Source organism: Camarhynchus parvulus, chromosome 1A, assembly GCF_901933205.1.
Source record: "Camarhynchus parvulus chromosome 1A, STF_HiC, whole genome shotgun sequence".
NCBI lineage: Eukaryota > Metazoa > Chordata > Aves > Passeriformes > Thraupidae > Camarhynchus > Camarhynchus parvulus.
In genome coordinates, this window is record NC_044586.1 from 29,903,434 (window position 1) to 29,922,073 (window position 18,640).

At 44.1% G+C, this 18,640-nt stretch overlaps 1 protein-coding gene across 6 annotated transcripts in view; it reads left to right on the forward strand.

The window, feature by feature from the left end:
* Nucleotides 1-377: 377 nt before the first annotated feature.
* The window catches only part of ATP2B1 (ATPase plasma membrane Ca2+ transporting 1), a 60,496-nt gene continuing 42,233 nt past the window's right edge, over nt 378-18,640 (forward strand). For 3 of the 6 annotated variants that reach the window (XM_030961122.1, XM_030961117.1, XM_030961121.1), the window contains exon 1: nt 703-828. The gene's annotated coding sequence lies outside the window, so the exon portion shown is untranslated. Of the gene's footprint in view, nt 579-675; nt 829-1,020; nt 1,173-18,640 lie in introns of those variants that run through there. The other 3 variants (XM_030961119.1, XM_030961120.1, XM_030961118.1) reach the window with 3 other exon arrangements.

Genomic DNA, 18,640 nt, shown 5'->3' on the forward strand with positions numbered 1-18,640 from the left:
GGACGGCTCCGGCACCGGGCACGGCGCCCGCCCACCGGGGCAATAGACGCGCCCCGGTCCGGACGGTGGCCGCCCCTCCCTCGTGGGACCGCGGCCTCTCCCGCCGCCGGGGGATCCCCCGCCCCATCGAGGCGGCCCGCGTCCCCCGCTGGCTGGCGGCGGCCCGCGACCCACGGGCGGAGGGACGCGACGCGACGCGACACCCCGCCTGGCCCCGCCCCCGCCCCGCCCCGCGGGAGCAGCTCGTGGCAAAGTCACCGACCCCCGAAGCCCGCCGGGCTCCATCAAACGCCGCGGCCCCGCCCGCCGACGTCATGGAAACAAGCGCGTCAGCCTCCCGCCCGCCAGTGGCGGCGGCGGCGGCGGGCGGGCAGCGACGCGGGGCTCCGCCTCCGCGGGCGCCGTGCCTACCGGGGCCCCGCCTCCACCTCCCCCATTGAAGGCTCCGCACGTCGAGACCCCCCTTCCTAGGCCGAGAGGGGCCCCGTCACGTGGCCCGCACTCCGCAGGCGGCGAGGGAGGCGGCGGGGACCGGCGGCCGCGGCGCCGGGAGAGGAGGGGGCGACGGGCGCGGGCAAGTGAGTGACCGCGGCGGGCGGGCGGAGGCGGGAGGCGGGAGGCGGGCGGATCGCTGCGCTCCGCCCCTCCTCGCCCCGCCCTGCCCGGTGGCGCCCGGCTCCTGTAGCGGTTGCTCTGCGGCGCAGGGGCTCGGCGGCGCGCTCGGCGCTGCCCGGTGTGTGCGGGGGAAAGGAGGCGGGCGGGCCCTGGGGAGCGGCGGCGGCGACGGTGGGAGCGCCCGAGAGGAGGGCGAATCGCTGATTCCTGCCGGTGAGGCGACGGGGGCGGGGCGGGCAGTCCGCGCCCCCCTCCCTCCCTCCCTCCCTCCCTCCCTCTCTCCTTCCTTCTCCTCCCCCGGCTCTCCCCGCGCCGGTGCCCCCTCCCTCCCTCCTTCCCTCCCCAATTCGGTCGCCGCTTCACCCCCCCGCCCCCTCTCCCGCCCTCCTCGCGCGGCCGCAGGGCGGGGGCGGCGCGGCGGGGCCGGCCGGCCGTGGGCAGGGCGGGGAGCGCGGGGACCTTGTGCGCTCGGCGAGCGAACGAGCGGGCGGCGTCAGGTTTACGGGCGCCTCGTCCTGGCCCCCGACCGGCGGCTCTGTTGGCCCCACGGCGCAGAGGTAAGCACGGCGGCGGCTCGGGGCGGCTCTCCTCCCGCCGACTGGGGCGGGCAACAGCGTGGCGGCAGGTGCAGCGTCGCTCCACTCCCGCCGCGGGGCTGCGAGCTGTGGCCGGGCTCGCTCGGGGGGCCGGAGAAGCCGGGCACCGCGCTCCTGGGCTTTCGCCGGTTTTCCCCGCAGGTAATCGGGGCGTGCACCTGGCCGCCACCGTGCAGTCGGGGCGCGGCGTGACCTTGAGGGCAGCAGATGCGGGGCTGAGCCGCCGCGGGAGCGCGCCGCCGCACTGTCGGGGACCCCGCGGCTGGACACGGCCGGCACGCCACGGCCCTGCAAGCTCCTGGCGGGCGGGCGCGCTCACGCCGTGGATTAAGGTGGTGCTCAGCCCCTGCCGCCCGCCGGGTTAAGTAGCCGGGATTAGCCCGCTGCGGCAGCACGACACCGACATCCCGGGCACTTCGCCGCCCCGCGGGGGCTGGGAGCCCGGCACCCGCGCAGCCTCGCCCGCCCGCCGCGCTCCCAGGGCTGTGTTTTTGGCCGCGGCTGAGTCGTACGCAGCTTTCCGTCGGAGCGGACGGGCTGGTTTGATTTATCGATGCCTAGCCGGGCTGCTCATCGACCGGCGCGGACGAGGAAGGGATGCGGCACTACTTCGGGTGCCGGGAGAGCGAAGCCCTCGCGGGCGTTTCGCCGCGGGTGAGCCCGACCCCGCGCGGGGCCGCTCCGCGGTGGGAAGCGCCTCTAACGGCGGTGTCATCCTCGTCCCGGCGGTGCCTGTAACCTTTGGCTGTTGCACCACGTGAGTTTGGAAGCGGACTGGAGCCTCCGCCGGGGATGGCTGGCCGGTGCCGAGCGCGGGAGGCAGCGCTCGCAGTGGGGACAGTGGGGTGGGTGTCCGCGCTGCCGTCTGCCCTGGCTTCCTGCTGAGCTCCTCGGTCAGTCGGTAAAGGCTGAAGTCGGAAGGACTTACGATTTCGAGAGGAAGATCTCATGAAAAGCGGTTTGCTGTCCCCGGGAGCGTTTCCTTTAGAGCGGCCGTGCGCGTGTTTTTCGCCAGGGGCAGGAAGGGGCTCAGCCTGAGCCCGGGGAAGCGTTTAGGAACGGAGAGCTGTGGTTGAGTCTGTCCCAGGGTTCGCAGCCTCAGGGGCAGTGTATTAGTTCAGCTGTAATAGGCAGTTATGTAGTGCTGTGCGGGATCCACAAAAATCTTTTTTACGTTTGACTTTTTAAACTGTAGAGGCTGGTGACAAGGACAGTAACAAAATTTCGGGTTTTTTTTTTTGTCATTTTAAGATCCGCATTACAGAAATCCTTAAATACTTGTTATATATGACATTTGTACATTTATAACTTTAGTTGCTGAGGCTTTCTTCTGAAGGTCTGTTCAGAAGGAGCTGGTGACACCTATGCTGTGTCTGAAACTGTCATTCTGTGAATGTTTGCTGGTATCTCACCTCACAGTGCTTGAGAGGTGTCTGGCTAGGTGATTATTCAAATCATGTCCCTTCTTAGAAGTCAAGTTCACAGCCCACTGTACTGGTGAAATATCTTCATCATTAGTGGTTGGCAGTCTTGGTTTCCTGGGGAATGAAGTGAGCGTGCCTTTGGAAAACTCCTGCCTGTAGGAAAGCTGCTGCATCTCTAAAACATTCCTGGGTCCTAATGAATTTGGGTTAAAATAATGTGTTTTGGTACTTGGAAAGGTGTTGGTTAGATAACTTGCCAGTTCCTTGGTTCACGATACTGTGTGTTCAGAAGGTGGTAGCTGTAGCTATAGCCGGGGCCATTTTTTTTTTTCAGCTGTTTGTTGGTGCGTTTCAAGGATTTCTTCCAAACACCACAAATTGTGAATTCCGATAGAACTTGTGTATCTTTAAACTGTTGGCTCTTCTGGCAGGAACAGCTTCCAGTGTACTAGGGCTTTAATACTTATGGCATAATGAATGGAAACTCTTGGTGTCAGTGGAAAAAGTGGTCACTGAATTCAGTGAGGGAAAAAAAAACTCATACACTTCAATGTGAAATTTTCAGTCTGGAAGAGCATCATTGTGTGGTTCGATTTATTGCTGCTCCTACTGATGATTATGGTGACCGACCCAGGCTGAGTTAGCTGAAGGAAATGTGAATCCTGTGTTGTGTACAGATACTTGTAGGTTTTCCCAATCAATGTTCCTATGTCAGTGCTGAATTGCAACATTATTATTTCTCTCCACTCCGAGAAAAACGCATGGAAAGCCATGTGGATCATTCAAGCGATACAAGCCAAAACTGATTTTAAAGGGAATTGTGGATGTACTATTTGTAAGCACACATACTGTTACTTATGTATATGAGGCAAATGTTTTTGGGAATTTAAAGCAGAAAACAAGACTTCTGTTGCATTAGCATTGAGTTAACCATGTATCGGTGTCTTACACAAAGTTGCATTACATACAGATAATGGTGCAAGGAAAGGATCCCCATTCCCCAGAATATGTATGTAATACATATTCTGCTAATAATCTGGGGTTAATCCTGCAAATTGAAATCCACTGTAGTCTAAAGGAAGAGTCTCGTTTAGAAAGTCACTCCTTTGTGGACCACAAAATATAGAAAACTTATGTCACCTGTTAAAATTGTAAACATCTAAACTGTTTTGTAGAAAGTTTCAAAGGAAATTCAGGCTTGAAAGTGTCCTGTAGCAAAAGCACAAAGGTCTAGTAATTACTTCTATTATCTTTATTTTTAGCTGTTTGAATTTATTTGGAAAGGAGAATGTGATAAATGGGAGGTTATCATGAGATGATACTAAGAAGGAAGAGACATAGGCTGGATCTGCTAAAGCCACCTCAAAAACAGATGCTTTGGAAGAATTAACTTCACCAATATTTAAGATTTTAGAGCTGGAAACTTAATATTAACTGGCAAGTTCAAAATGAATGTGGCAAAACAATCAATAACATGCCATAGCAAGAAAGTCTCCCTTGACATGAGGATGGACAAGATAACCTAAAGTATCTTCTAACTCGAATTTCTTCCATTAAGGTAGACTAAATATTAATGGCATTCTTTACCACTGAAATGTGACCTCACTAATGTCTTTCAGTGTTTGAACTCTTTATTTTTATATATGTTTTCTTCTGTTTTTAAAGAGAAAATAATACTGATGCAAAAAGGGATTCACATTTTATTTAAAGGTGAAGTCAGATTTCAGTTCGCCAAATTTAATGCAGAATAGCAAACAACTATGATTAGTCCTGGGCATCTAAAAGTAAATATCTTCTGAGAAATAAGAAAGACTGCTTGAATCTATAAGAGATCTCTGTTATAAAAATACATGCTTACTTTGTTACAAAAGGATCAATAAAATTGCAGTAATAGTCTTAAATTTGTATTTTCTAGTATTCTCTACTTGTCTTAAGTAATAATAATAAGACTTGTTAAAAGTTGCAGTTCAGCTGATAAGGATCTTTCTCTATACAGTATTTTAATTAAAAACTAGATAAAAATCTAGGAGTTGCAGAATTGTGTCTAAAAAGCTAGGATTAGCTCTGCCTACTGGCTTTCTAGAGTGTGTGCAATGGTCTCAAGCAGGGCTTTTTTGGCTTTTTTATTCAAACCTGTTAAATTTTCTCGGCAGACATTTTTATTTCTTGCAACAGGTCCCTTTGAATAAGGGAGGCAGGAAAGATAAGGTGATACTGTTGCTGGTTTGAAAAAAAAATGAACATATGATACTTTGTGTAGAGGATGGATATTTCTCACGAATATTAAGATTTATTAATTTATTCAAAATAGCTTGCCTTTATAAAGACTGGATTCCTCCTCTTTTCAATACCTAGTTAGTTTTCTCTTAACTTTAGTTCAGTTAGCTGAAAAGACCATGTTCATTAATTGAACAGCAGAGTGATAAAAAAGTAAGATTTTTTTTGTTCATGAAGCCCTCCAAACATATCTTAATGCATGTGAAAAATAAAAATGTGTTCAGCAGTTTCACACAGAAGATGTAAGCAGTGATAATGAGCAGTATAGAAGGAGGATTTCCAGGAGGTGCCATGTACAATGAAATCAACAGGCAAAATATTAGACTAACCCATCTTGAAGAAATTGCACCTACTCAGACAGAATGTCATTTCTACACAGATCCATGGTATTGTCCAGTTTGTCTTTTATTCTTAAAGTATTAGGCTTTCAAATACTGTTAATTAAAATGAATTTCTAGTTTTCATGACAGAATTCACTTGATATGAGCAGTATCTTTGAAGGAGCTGTCTGTTCAAGCTATTGGTATTCCAGTAAACATTATGAAAATTATTTCTGCTGCCATTTATAAATCTTACTCTAACTGACAGATGACAGCAGGAGGTGTTATTAGTTTAATTTTGGTGAATTGCAAAGTAGGTATGAGGCTTTCTCCATTGGTATTTCAAAAGTCTTGTGGGAGAAGAAATCTAAGGAAAATGTAGGAGGCATTTAAAAAAGAAATCAGAAATAGCTTTGAAAATAAATATAACTTATTTTTTTGTCCAGTAAGAGATAATATGTAATTGCTGTTACAAAGCAGACAAATAACATCTGCCCTGCCTTTGAAGGGAAATGGACTGAGAAGGAGAATGTATTCCTCCTTTCTGGTGTTGGCAAGTGCACTGTGCAGTTAAAGAGTGCATAGATCCATATTGAGGATGACATTTCATGGTCATCCTCCATAGTGCTGGCCATTAAGTCTGGCTGGTTCTGCCACTTACAGCGTGACCAGTCTCAGGACTAGGGGTAGGTAGCCCTGGCTTCTTGCTGGCTATAACCTGATGCTGCTTTGTAGATGAGAGTTAGGTAATTTTCTGTATGGCTTCCTATTTACAGTGGACTTCAGTGGTTTGCATGTCTCTTTTTTCTTAATATTGTGTTTGAGCTGGATGTTGCCTTCATTCCCAGTGAGCACAGGAAACACCATGTTCTTAAAACACACTTCTTGGAGCCTATCACTTGTAATCTGCTACCCTTACTTGTGCCCTTATATTCACAGAAAGATAAGGTAGCAGCAGGGAAAACAACACTATTGGTTTCTCACCACTTGGTGTACAGTGTCTGGTCCTGTAGAGAGGAGGCCCAGGACGTACCATGCTCTGCACAGTTGATAGCAGCAAACCCCAACTCAAGGCAGGAAAGATGATTCAGCCCACTCTGCTTTAAGCAGCTATCTAACTTCTGGGACTCACCCCTAGGGTTATAGTGGTGTTCTCTTTTCCTGCTTACATGGTCATTAAAACTTAAACTTTCATATTCATTTTAAGATTTTGAACCAAAGATTAAATTAGTCACTTTTACCTTACATACACCAGTGAAATAAACCCAAGTGCTCTTCAGTGGAGTGTTACAGATGTGCTCTTATGTAGAAATCACATAACTTTTTCTGCACTTGTTATTTGACCAGTGACTGGTGGCTTGTCTGCATGGCTCTTTGAGGATTGCCCCTGTGTCTCTGCAAATACAAGGATGTGTTCTTGTGGTGTGTATTTTGGCTTCTGTCTAGATTTTAAATAAAACTGGTGACTCCATATGGGGATAGGAGGAAGAGTCACTAGCTGTGTTTGGTGGAGTTTTCCACTGTAGAAAGAAAAAACCATAGTGCTATGGTCTTTATTGAAATAAGGAACTTAGGCCACTAACAATAGAGAAGTCTTGTAGCTACAGCACACTTTTTTAAAAGAATATTGTAGAGTGTTCTAAAAAGTTGAAGGTGGTCACTGTGACTCTCCAAAAGCTTGGAAAACATTTGGTTTTGTATGGTAGGTGTTTCAAGACATAGGAGTCTTTTAAGTCCCTATCAAAAGATATGTTAGTCAGTTGTGTTAATATGTTTGATGCTTTTTTAATATTCCAAAGTTTTGTCAGACTTTTATGATGGCCTTCTGAAGCTGCTGGTAATCCAAGAGGCCGGGGACAGAGAGAGCATAATTTGTAATTGCCCATTTGGCTTGTCACTGTGAGTGCAAAGTTCCACCGGCTGGCTGAGGTGACCTCATGGCTACTTTCATTTCCATCTTAGTCTAACTGCAGTAATTCCCCCTTCTTTTGTGCCATCTCTGCCACTTTGAGTCTACTCAAAGTGTACCACTAGATGGTTTGTTATACAATCTTTGTGCACAAACTGGTCTCTCCAAGGTGAGAAGTGAGGCTCACATGAGGAAAGCAACACAAATCTTTGGATTGATGGTTGGGAGCATTCCTCCTTGTGCAGCAGTCACGTGAAACCATTCCCTGGAGAGTATTAACCTTTTCACATGGGAGAACTTGAACTTACTGTTTTGATGGGAGAGTCATTTGAGTGCCAGTTTTCAACTAATGGTGTTCCATAAAAGTATGTTTGGGTTTAAACACAAGAACTATATGCCTAGGTGGTTTCTGATACTGCAGTGGAGTAAAAGAAATTTTGCTTGTGTTGAGCATCCAGACTTGCTTTCTGATGTTTTTACATAGAGAAGACTGAGTAGATAGTAACAAGAAATGGCTAGACAAGGTGGCAGGTATGGTTAGCCCTTAAACTGTTTAAGAAAGGGGGGTGCTATTTTTGAATCCCTTCTGGTTGTTTAGATCTAGTAGATAGTAGATCAGGATCTCAATATGCATATTGAACAAGAGTTTCTTCACTTCTATGCAGGTGCTACTGCTATCTATATTGATATTGCACTTCAGATGGCTTTATATTGCTTGGATCTGCCAGTTTTTCTTCATTTGGGAATGAAGCTGGTGCAGAACTTCATGAAGCCTATGGAGCATAGTGCAAATCAATACTTGAATTAGAGCAGTGTCTACCAGCCTCACTCAGTTGAGGTTGTATGAAACATGAAATGATTTAAACTGGCTGTCAGGGTCTGTGCCAGATGGCTTTCAAATATGCATAGTTGAGACTGACAGCTGGAGAGAGTAGGGAAGGTGCTTTACCACTGCTAGCACAACTGCTTTACTTCTGCTTTATTAATAACTCAAATCATTACAGTTTGTGTTCACCTACTTCTACTCTGCAATCCAAGTAGTTAACATTGACAGTGATTTTTCTTATTCTGCAAAGAGCTTGCTTTGCTTAGTGAAACATCTTGACATCTTCACAAAGTCTGCTTTCCAGATGCATTTTGATTATAGGTAGATCTTGTTGTAGTGACTGCAGATCTAAGGATTTGTTCCTAAACTAGAGCTGTATTTCTCAAGTGAGTTAAAAGAGATTTGGGAACAAAGGACTAAATTCTCTGGGATTTGAGAAAGGCATGGTCTCTTTCTCTGGATTTGTGTGTATGTGTGTTGTTTACTGGAAGTGGAGGCACTTACAGTGGAGTTATCCTTCCTGTAGAGTTATTCCCTCTGCAATGCATACCAGGTTATGGGAACCTTTTGAAAGAACTTTGGTGCAAACACACAAATCCAAAATTAGATGCCAGCATATAAAGCAGCGGTACATGCTAAGTCTTGCTTGTGAGTGAGTAATTTGTGTATGACTTTCTTTTTTTCTTATTGATCCTGGTGTTGCTGGGCACTGGACAGCGGCTCCTCAAACCATATTAGCAAAATGGTTTAGAAAAGTTGTCTTGGTTGTGAGAAGTCTGATACCCTAAAGCTGTGTTGTGCTACCTTCTAACACTGGAAATTGGTTTACCAAATGGAAAAATACAAGGGATGTATGCTTGAGGGGAGTACTTCATAGTTTTTGGGAAGATAGTTGAACGTTCTTGACAGATGAACCTCTCATTCCAAAACTACAGCGCTGAATTTGAATAAGCTCAAAGCTTTATATTTACCTTCTACTGATAGTCAAATCTAAGGCTACAGAAATTGTTATGGAGAATTAGGTTGTATATATAACCCTGGGCAAAATACTTTGAACTGGACAAAGTTAATACATGTTACTTTGAGGCAGCCATTGTAAAACAGGCCAATTTCAAGCTCCTGATGGGGAGCTGCCCAAGGCCCCTCCTGAGCATTACTGAACTGACACAGTACAAACACTTCTGACAGGCTTTCCTCTTCACTGTCACAGCTGGCAGTAGCTGAAAATGGTGACGTGGTTGTAGGGCTACTGCATGGCCTAGATTCCTGGAGTGAGGGTGACCAGGAGAGCTGAGGCTGGCTGGCGCCTGTACCCTACCATGGGGATGAGGATGCCTGTAGGAAAGGTCTTGGCCACCCTGCAGGCAGGGCTCTCCTGTGCTGGCACGGACTGGCCCACGCTGGGCAGCACGAGCAAGAGCGTGACCAGTGGGTTTTGCCTTCAGTCGTTCTTGTGAGGCCACATCCAAAACTGGTGCCTTGTTTTGCACCTCTCCTGGCAGTCGATGAGGGGCTGTCCTGTCGTGTGTGGAGAGAATTAGAGTGAGGTGGCTTTGCTTGACCTGGAAGGGGGAAGGCTAAAGAGGGACTGTGGTGACGGTCTGTAGTGGGGCCTTGCAGGAAAGGTGCAGCCAGGCCCGTCTTTTTCCCAGGATGAGCGTGGGGGTGTGGAGAAGAACTTCCATGATTGACTTGAGCTGGTGAGGCCTGTGCTGGCTAGAAGGGGCAGTCCCTGTCACTGTGTGACCTTCAGGAGGAACTGCTGGTGTTGCTGCTGTCTTGCTTGTCACCGGTTCTCATCTCGGGCTGTCCCCTGCCCTTGAGGTCAGGTGAGCGGCGGTGCTGGCGCAGGGCTGTACCTTCTGGCAGTAGCACAGCCTTGGGTATTCCTAAACTAACTGTGAAGCCACATCCTTCCTCTTGCTCTGACATGGTAGTGCAGCTGCTTGATATGCGAGTTCAGCCCAGCCGACTGTGCTTAACTTCGGCAGAGCAATCCTGGCCACTTACATAAGCGTCTTAAAAAACTGAAACCAGTCACTCTGCGCTGCTTCTGTTGCTGAAGCGACGCAAGCGCATCTACGATGAGATGCATGTGACTATTTTAGATCGTGTCCTAGGTGGCTAAATATAATATTTTGATAGATACGTTTAAATTTATCCATTGCCTATTTACAAAAAGCGCCCGAAATGCCTACCTTAGAGGCAGGTGTTCTTGTTTGGGCAGGTGAATCTTGCATATGATGGAAGGAATGTAAGGTTTTAACCCACGAAATGCACACAGGCTTCAGAACTTGAGATAGACCCTTCAGGTGGTGAAAACAGGTCATCACCTGAGCACAATTTCAAGACTGACTTTTAAAAAAGCTCTTGCATCTGCTGCATGCTGTCTATTACCAATTATTGAAGTACTAAATCATGGGGAGTGATTAATGCTAGAATCAGTAGTTGTTCAGCTGTGTACTAAATGGGAGGGTTTCAGGTTAAAAACTGAGATAACAACAAGCCTCTGTGGATCCTTTAAGGCTGCTGTAGTAATTCTAAAGTATAAAATTCTGTGGAATTTGCTGTAGAAACTTCACCAAGAGGAAGGATGCTCATGTTTCAAGGGGCATTTCAGCACTTTCCCCCACACCCTACTTACTTTATATAAACGGATCATGTGTCTTAACTTACTCATTAGAACCCTAATGTCAGCCTCTCAAATGTGAAGTGTGTTATAAACAGTTAGTTGGGAGCTTAGCAAGGCTCTAGTTGCCGGATGAATTAGAATTTGTGGTCTATTTCCTGTGAGTATGGTTTCATATTTGCTTCACTCGAGCAGGTTCAGTGTAGTCCTGTGCCATGTTTTGAGTTGGCACTGGCATTGGATTATCTGTGTGGTGAGTCTGGTTAATATAATATAACCATTCTGCCTGAAAAAAAAGCATTTTTACTATCTGTATACGACTCTTGTGTACCTGCAGGAACTTCACTGTTGTCACAAGAGACTGCAGTAACTTGGGGAAGTAAGGGTTGATCAGACTGGTTGGTATGCATCCTGACACTCGATCATCACCATGTTTGTGATGGAAGAAGCATGGCTTTCCTTGCTGTGGTTGCTCTGCATAAAATGTATTGAGCAGCCTAGCTGGAGTCCTGGGAACCACCCAGGCACAGCACACAAATAAAGAACACTGCAGGAGCTCTGAGTTTCAACAGCAAAACTGTGAGGTGGCTTAGTTGCATGATAGGGGTAAAACTTTTTAGTCAGCTATAAAATATCATGTAAGCTCTGTAAGATGGGAACCAGCTCAGCCCACACTGACTTACTAATTTTGTGAATGTTGCCGTGTGAAAACGAAGCTGAGAAGTGAATACCACTTTCTTGTAGATGGGGAGAAGAAACAGCCATCTAATTTGCTGAAGGGTGGTTATTCTATTTTTACAACCTGAAACAAGTGAAGGCTAAATTATGTAGCTACAGGCACATTCTTCTTCAGTAGGTAGTAATCAAAATCTAATGATTAAAGCTGTCAAAGCTTTTTAAAGTTCATGTGAAGTTTAAGATGATGGAAATTTATCTTTTCTTTGGGAGGAGGAATGTTTTGCTGCTCTTCTAGAGGAAACTTTCAGGCAAAGGGCATTCATTGCACTTGTATGACTTTCTCATATACAGATTTCTAAATAGTGAAACTTAGAAATAGCCACCCAAAAAATTATTTGATGAATGCTTAAAATTGGAAAGAATTTTATATGAGCTTAGCCTCATAGCAAAAAGTTAAGAAATGTGAAGTTTATTCAAGAAAAAAAAATCCAGTCAATTTTGTAGACTAAAAAACGTGGGTGTCTGTTTGTGGAGTTTTTGCCAGGAAGGTATGTTGTCTCATGTTGGCCTATAGTTTTGGGTTCACCTCCATGAGGTGATGGCAACAAGCTATCAATCTGTCTGCTCAAAGCCTATTTCTCTTTCCAAAACTGTTTCCACAGCCGCCACTGTGTCAACACTGTTCAGTCATAATTGTCAACTCCAAAGCAGGCTGATCAATGGAAATGCTAAATAAAGCAGCAGGGCTCTTGCCTCAGAGGTTGTGTGAAACCAGATTTGCCAGGAGGTGTGTGCCTCTGAATATCAGCAGAAAGGCTCACTGTTTGTTATCTCCTAGTCCAACACTGCTATGTGCCTTCAGGGCTCCTTTGCTTGAGGTTGTCTTGAACTCTGAGTTTTTCACCTTGTCTTCCAAGTGAAGTGGTTTTCTAAAAAATGGACAACCAAAAGGGTTTAGTTTTTCAGAAACTGAGTGGAATCCATAGGAATAAAAACTTAAATTGCAGCTGTGTGATAGTTTTGGTTGTTGAGTTTTTGGTTGGTTTTTTTTTTTTAATTTTTTAAAATGTATTTGAAGCATCAGACCTTATGGTACTTGTTAGTACTGTTAGAATTGCTCCTGCTATTCATCAGGTATGAGACTTTTAAGATGTGACAGCTGGTTGAGGATCAGAAACGAAATACCAACTCTACTGCCCATTGGCATACATATCTATGAAAGACCAAGGAAGTTCTTGGCATGCTTTAAACTAAGTGCATTAGATTTGCAGGCACAGCTCTTTTAGTCCTTTCTTACAAGGTATCTTTTTCACAGCTGATAAGTAAAATGATGTCTGTACTCCCTCTGCTGGCTCTGCATAAGTAGCTTTCATGAGCTTAAATAGCTGAGTAGCACCTCTTACAAATATGCCTGCGTGTAATTCTGAGTTAAGAACAATTTAAGGAATGGAAGAGGGATTTTCCTGAAAAATGGGTCAACAAATAGTTCCTGAAAGCCAATCAGGTGTCTCAGATGCTATCTCCTGCTAAAATGGTAAACACTGGTGTTCTATATACCTTTGTAATTGTAGTCTGATCTGTTTTTGTGTATCAATAATGGGATGGGGTTATCCATTAAAATACTTGTACATCTAGTTATAGATCTAAGCTCCGCTCTTATAGGTATTGTGTTCCATATGTATATGAAGAGGTATGATTAGAAGCCTCACATGGGGAAAGAGAACTTATCTACTTCCATAAATTCGAGTACCATATACCTTTATTTGCTTATTCTGAGACTACTTGTTTCTTTCTATGTGAAGAGATGTTCAATATAAAAATTCTCAGCCAGAATGGAAAAAGTTTGGTCTTGAACAAAGTCTTGGTGTATTTATAGGTGTTATGAACAGAATCAAAACAATTGCACTTGGAATTCAGTAGGCATCTTTACATGCCAATGTAGTTCATTCTGTTATCTTGTTTTCTGGTATTATTATTCTATTATACTACTGCTCTGGTTATTTTTAGTTTGTGGAATTCAGTGACAGTTTAACAGTTTCGGAGAACTAAAAGGGTAACTCACCCTAATATACTGATCAGTAACGACATAAGTGGAATAATAACCCAAACTGCCTTTTTACCATTTGCCAGTTCAAAACATCTCTGAACAAGAACCTTTGAGCCTTGTGACATGGAGTCTGGTTTCTGGTTGTGAAGTCTGAGGAGATTTTCTGGATTTTTGACACTGCAAGATGCATTTCCAGTCTTTTATCCAGACACTTTACTTGTATCATTCATAACTGTCAAATATTCCAGAACAGTAAAAAATTGAGCAAACTCAATTAAGAATTCAATGCAGCCACTGTAGTTCCTCCTGTTGAATTTCTCTTTGGGTGTACCTGTCTGCACATGTCTTCAGTCATTGCTGTACTAAGAAGGGGCTTTTTGGCTGCAAAAAACCAGACAGTTGCCCAGGCCTTCACACTGAGGTTAGAACAAGTCATCTTCTCAAAACAAGTGAGTTCCTCCTACAAAATATACTCTTCTTCCCCCTGCTATGGTGGATTAAGTTTCTGAAGTTTATCCCTGTGACTTGGCTTATGATCAGAATTCAGAGTTTTACTACCATGCTCAATATATTTTTAATGTCCAAAGTTCCATTTTAATAATCATGTAAATTGACAAGTAAACCAAAAATTGTGGACCTCCATAATATAGGCCATTACATTTAGTTCAGCAATGTCTGCCTTCAACCCTGGTCTTGTCAAACAAGAACAATGCAGGATTCTCCATCCACAGGAAAATGCATCAATTTTATAGGAACCTCTAATAGTACATTTCAGAATCTCCAAATTAAAGAGTCAGAGAATCCTGATCTTAAAATATCTTAATAAAATAGCTTGGTTTAGGCTTCCTGTGGGCAATTTTGCCATGATGCAATTGTTTAAATACTTGAAAATATTTGCTCTGTGAAAAATACTTTGTGACAGCTGATGGCTTATTTTAATAATAATTGCTCAAAAACAAGGTAAAGTTTTAGTAACTACCTACTTTTTCAGTTTTAAGAAAGAAAGCTGTCTTGAAAGCTGTTTAGGTTAATTACGTGCCTGAAGCATCACATGTCAAACTAGATCATGACTTTGACAGACAGCTCTGTAACTGCCTAAAATTGTTTGTTCTTTTACACTTAGTTTGATTCTGGATTCTGACTGCATATGCTTTGATCACATTGCTGGCTTCCTTTATTAGATAACTGTTTAAACACCAACAAAATTAGTTATTCCACCATCCCCCCAAACAAACCAACCTTTACCCTAATTTCATGCTGTATTGGTTAGAGCAGAAGATTTCAAAGGCAATGGGTGCATGTGCAAACATCTGACTCCTGTAGCAGGGGTATGACACACTAAGTAGCAACTTGCTATTAGTAACCTAGAGCAAGCTACTAGATACTCATAATAAGTCTGAGCGTAACATACAAAACTACATATAAAAGTTCAGTATAATGCATGGCTTTTGTCTGAAGGTGAACTGGGAACATTTTTCATAACCTGTATTGCTATGTCTGAATAAACATGAAGGAGATTTAGGATATAAATTTTTGTCCTTCTTAGAGCATCCCTTTCCTTGAGAAAAGGAGGAAACGGAAAACAAATGTTGTAAAATCAAACTAAAAAGTTAATAGGTTAGAGACCATATGGTAGAACTGGGCTGTCAATCTGCTTGTCATGGTGTACAGATTTGAATTTGTGTGTAACTTAAATGACCCAAATTCATAACAACTTTGAAATGAGGTGTATGGTTGGTTTTCACTGTGTAGGACTTATTCATTAACTTTCTCTTCATCTTCCTTACCAATGTTTTCCTTACCTCAGGTCTGAAAGTGTGAATAACAAGTCTGCTACTTGTTACTAGCAGATTACATACTTGCACCAGTTTTTTCTAAGTCTTGTCTATATCAGGTAGGATTTTTTTTGAAAGGCTACTAAAATAATGCCTGATTATAGAGGTTTTCAGATGGCTTCTTTCTATATTTCCCTCGGTAAACTAAATAAATCATCCTTAATGGGACTGAAAAACAGGTTTTTGGAGAACAGTCCTAGCACAGCTGCTTCCTAGTAGTCTGCTTTCTCTTCTCCAAATGCTATGTGTCCTTCAAGCTTAAGGGTCTATTGAAAATGCTGAGAAACCAGCTGATGGCATCCTTTGAGGAAAACAGGGATACAGCAGTCGGCTTAGGAAAGTGGAGCAATAGGACCAGAGAAGGAATCTCCTAAAATTATCTTCAGAAAAACTGAGTCCCTAACTGTGAGAGTTTGGATAATTTGTGCTATATTTTGTTTCATGGTGCTGTGTCATTTTTTTGTTTTTTTCATGATACTTTATCTTCTCAGTCATTTCCTTCCACTGGGGAAACAGGCATTTCACTGAGTATTACTTGCCTCAGGCTAGAGGAAGCTCTTGTGTTCCTTACTCTGCTTTACCTGCATGCTACATAAGAGAAATTTGTAAGTTGCAGGGTTTAGATTAAAAATATAGTTGGTTTCTGACTTAACAAGGTCGGTGAGCCCCTACTCAGCTGTATAGTGATAGAATCTCATGCTGAGCTGAGGTGTGATACAGTCAGACGTGCAATGGTGCTGGTCCTTTGAGGGAGTCTGTTGGAAGCCATGAGCTAAACATACAAATCTTGGTTATTTAAAGAGTTTGTGCCATCAGCAGTTATAACATGCTGAATTTTGGCAGGATGCTTGAAGTTTGCCACTTGAGAAGCTGATAACTGCCTTTCCCAATCTCTTTTCTTCAGAGATACTGTATGATTTTGGTATCACTAGAAACAGCATGATTGTAACAGTGTGCAACTTGAGCAATGTGCCACTGCAAAGCAAACACTTGTGGGAAGAACTTTCTGTTGAAGGAACAGAATAGGTTTGACTTTGCTGAGACAGAATGATCACCTGTAGTCTTCATGGGGGGGTTGTCTCTTGGCCCTGACTGTCAGCTGCAGCAGAGCTATGAGCATTTAGCTGTGCTAAATGCATTAGGCTCTCAATCCAGATACCATCCTTTGGAAGGACAGATATTAAGCTTGTTAAACTAGCAATTGCTACTGAGGATTCAGAGCTACCTTATCAGAAGACTGACATCTCACTTTATATGCTAAAGGTGATTATGCTGCAGGCATCTGAGTACCTGCTGGTTTACCACTTTAGTTCTGCTGGCCTTGTGCTTTGGTAGGGCAGGGGAGTGATGGAATCTGGTAGCTGATCATCAGCACAGAGTAGGTTCAGCTGGTTCTGATGAAGTTCTTCAAGGCATGGCCATTCTCCACCTAGGGGAGGTGTACCAGAGCTAAATTAGACACCTAGCACACCTCAGCATTTGAATTATTATTAGCCTGGAAGCAGAGCTGTGTGCAAAAAGTGCATTAGGATCCACTGATGCTAGTGAAGACTTAAGGCCTTCGGCTTACGGGAAGGGGAGAAGGGATTTCCTTTATTGTGTGGCATAGGACTTATAAATATTATCATGGAGCATGGTTTTATTTGCACTTTTCCTGAGTTGCTTTCTTTTTTCTAATTAATTAATCAAGCACTGATGTCTTTGTAATTGCAGAAACCTAAAGAATTATACACAATGAAGTACTTCACAACTGAGGACTTCAGAAATGAACCTGTGATTATTAATTGCACGTAGCCACTTTGTATAGCAATTTTGTATAGCCTACCATGAGAAATTAATTAAGTTTACTAAATCTGCTTGAGCCATTGTCTGACAGTCATGTCAGTTTGCTGTTCAGTCCAAACAGTGTCTGCCCTTCACTGAAAAGTTATGTACACCGCTATTTTTTTTTGTGGCAAGCCAGTTGACTTGTGTCCTGGGTTTGCTCAACCCACTTTAACTTGAAATAACAGAGGGAAGAGGAACCTTCCCTTGAAGGGAGATTTACTGTTATCTTTAAGGTGGCAGCCATATAGTTCCACGATAAAGATTCTTCTAGCATTAGCTGAATGTGTGTCTTGTCCCTTAAGCTGGCATATCCATTGCTTGTGTGACTTCTACAAATAAATGAGACCCTCCTGGTGTCTTGTGGGAAAACTTGTTCAGACAGTAGAAATGCTGCTATTTAAATTTTCCACTGAGGTGGGGGAGATCCTTTTTGGATGACAGCTTTCTGCACCACACAGCTACAAGTAGCCCACTCACAGGTGTGGAACCACGAAATGCACGGCTACCATCACAGCTAGTGGGAGGGTGAGGCTTGGGACCATGACATGGTGCTTTCTTGCTCCTTGGATCCTGGAGGGGGGCAGGTTTCATGGCCAGAAAAAAAAATACTTGTTTTTAAAGGTCATAGAAGTACATGGAGACAGGAAGAAAGAAAAAAAAAAGCATTAGTAAAGTAAAAAATGCCAAAACTGTTTGGAGTGCTGTATATCCCATGAGAGATGGACTTAGAGCAGGACCCAAAATGAAATACCTTCTCTCAGAGGCTGAGGTGCAGTAAAGAAGAGTAGGGAAGTACAAAAGAAGTGTGTTCCAGGCCCAAAGTTGCCTGTGTGCCTGTTGCAGCAGCAGAGCTCCCATACTCTGTTACTTCATTAATGCAGTTGGCAGAGCCCATGGCTTTTCCCAATGCAAAAGGATAAGGGTGGCAGGTGTAAGTTGCAGTGTTGTTAGTGTCAAATAATGAGCTGCTTCAGGACCTCTGTGAGTGGGAGTGTTACACCATGTCACTGTAGCACAGCCATACCTTTGGTCACCTGAGGATGTGACAGACTTGCTGCTTTGTTAGAGTTACAAAGTGCTGTGGTGGGAATCTCAGCCTTGTGCATTCTGTCTACTAACACTGCTTATATATTCCCTGTCTGTGCTAAAGAAACAAACTCCTGAGAGAAGTATTTATTATCTTATATTAGATGGTGGAGATGGGATTGTCATGTGTGCACTGATCACAGAGCAGTTACTTTACCATCATTCTACACACAGTTGCCAATAGCTATATTGCAGTAATGCTTCAATGAGTGTAAAACTATCCCAGACCAGCAACCAACCCTGCATAAATGAGAAACTTTGGAGTAGTTAGAAGTGTGTGACAATGCAGGGAGCGCGACAACTTAGCCTTTAAGTGGGTGTCAGATGTCAGAGAGATGGAAAAGTATTATTATGAGGAAAGTTTTGAAACTGGAGATGTCCCTGAAGGATAAAGCAATATGTAGGCTTAAAAAATAATGTCAGGTAACACCATGAGGTGAAGCCTACTGAACATGCTTCTTACACTGTACCAGAAAGAGAAGGCCCAATAGAATGGATCAGTGAGCTAAGCTCTCAAACTTATCAAAGAGAGCTAAAGGGATGACCAGTATAATCATAATAAAGAATTTTG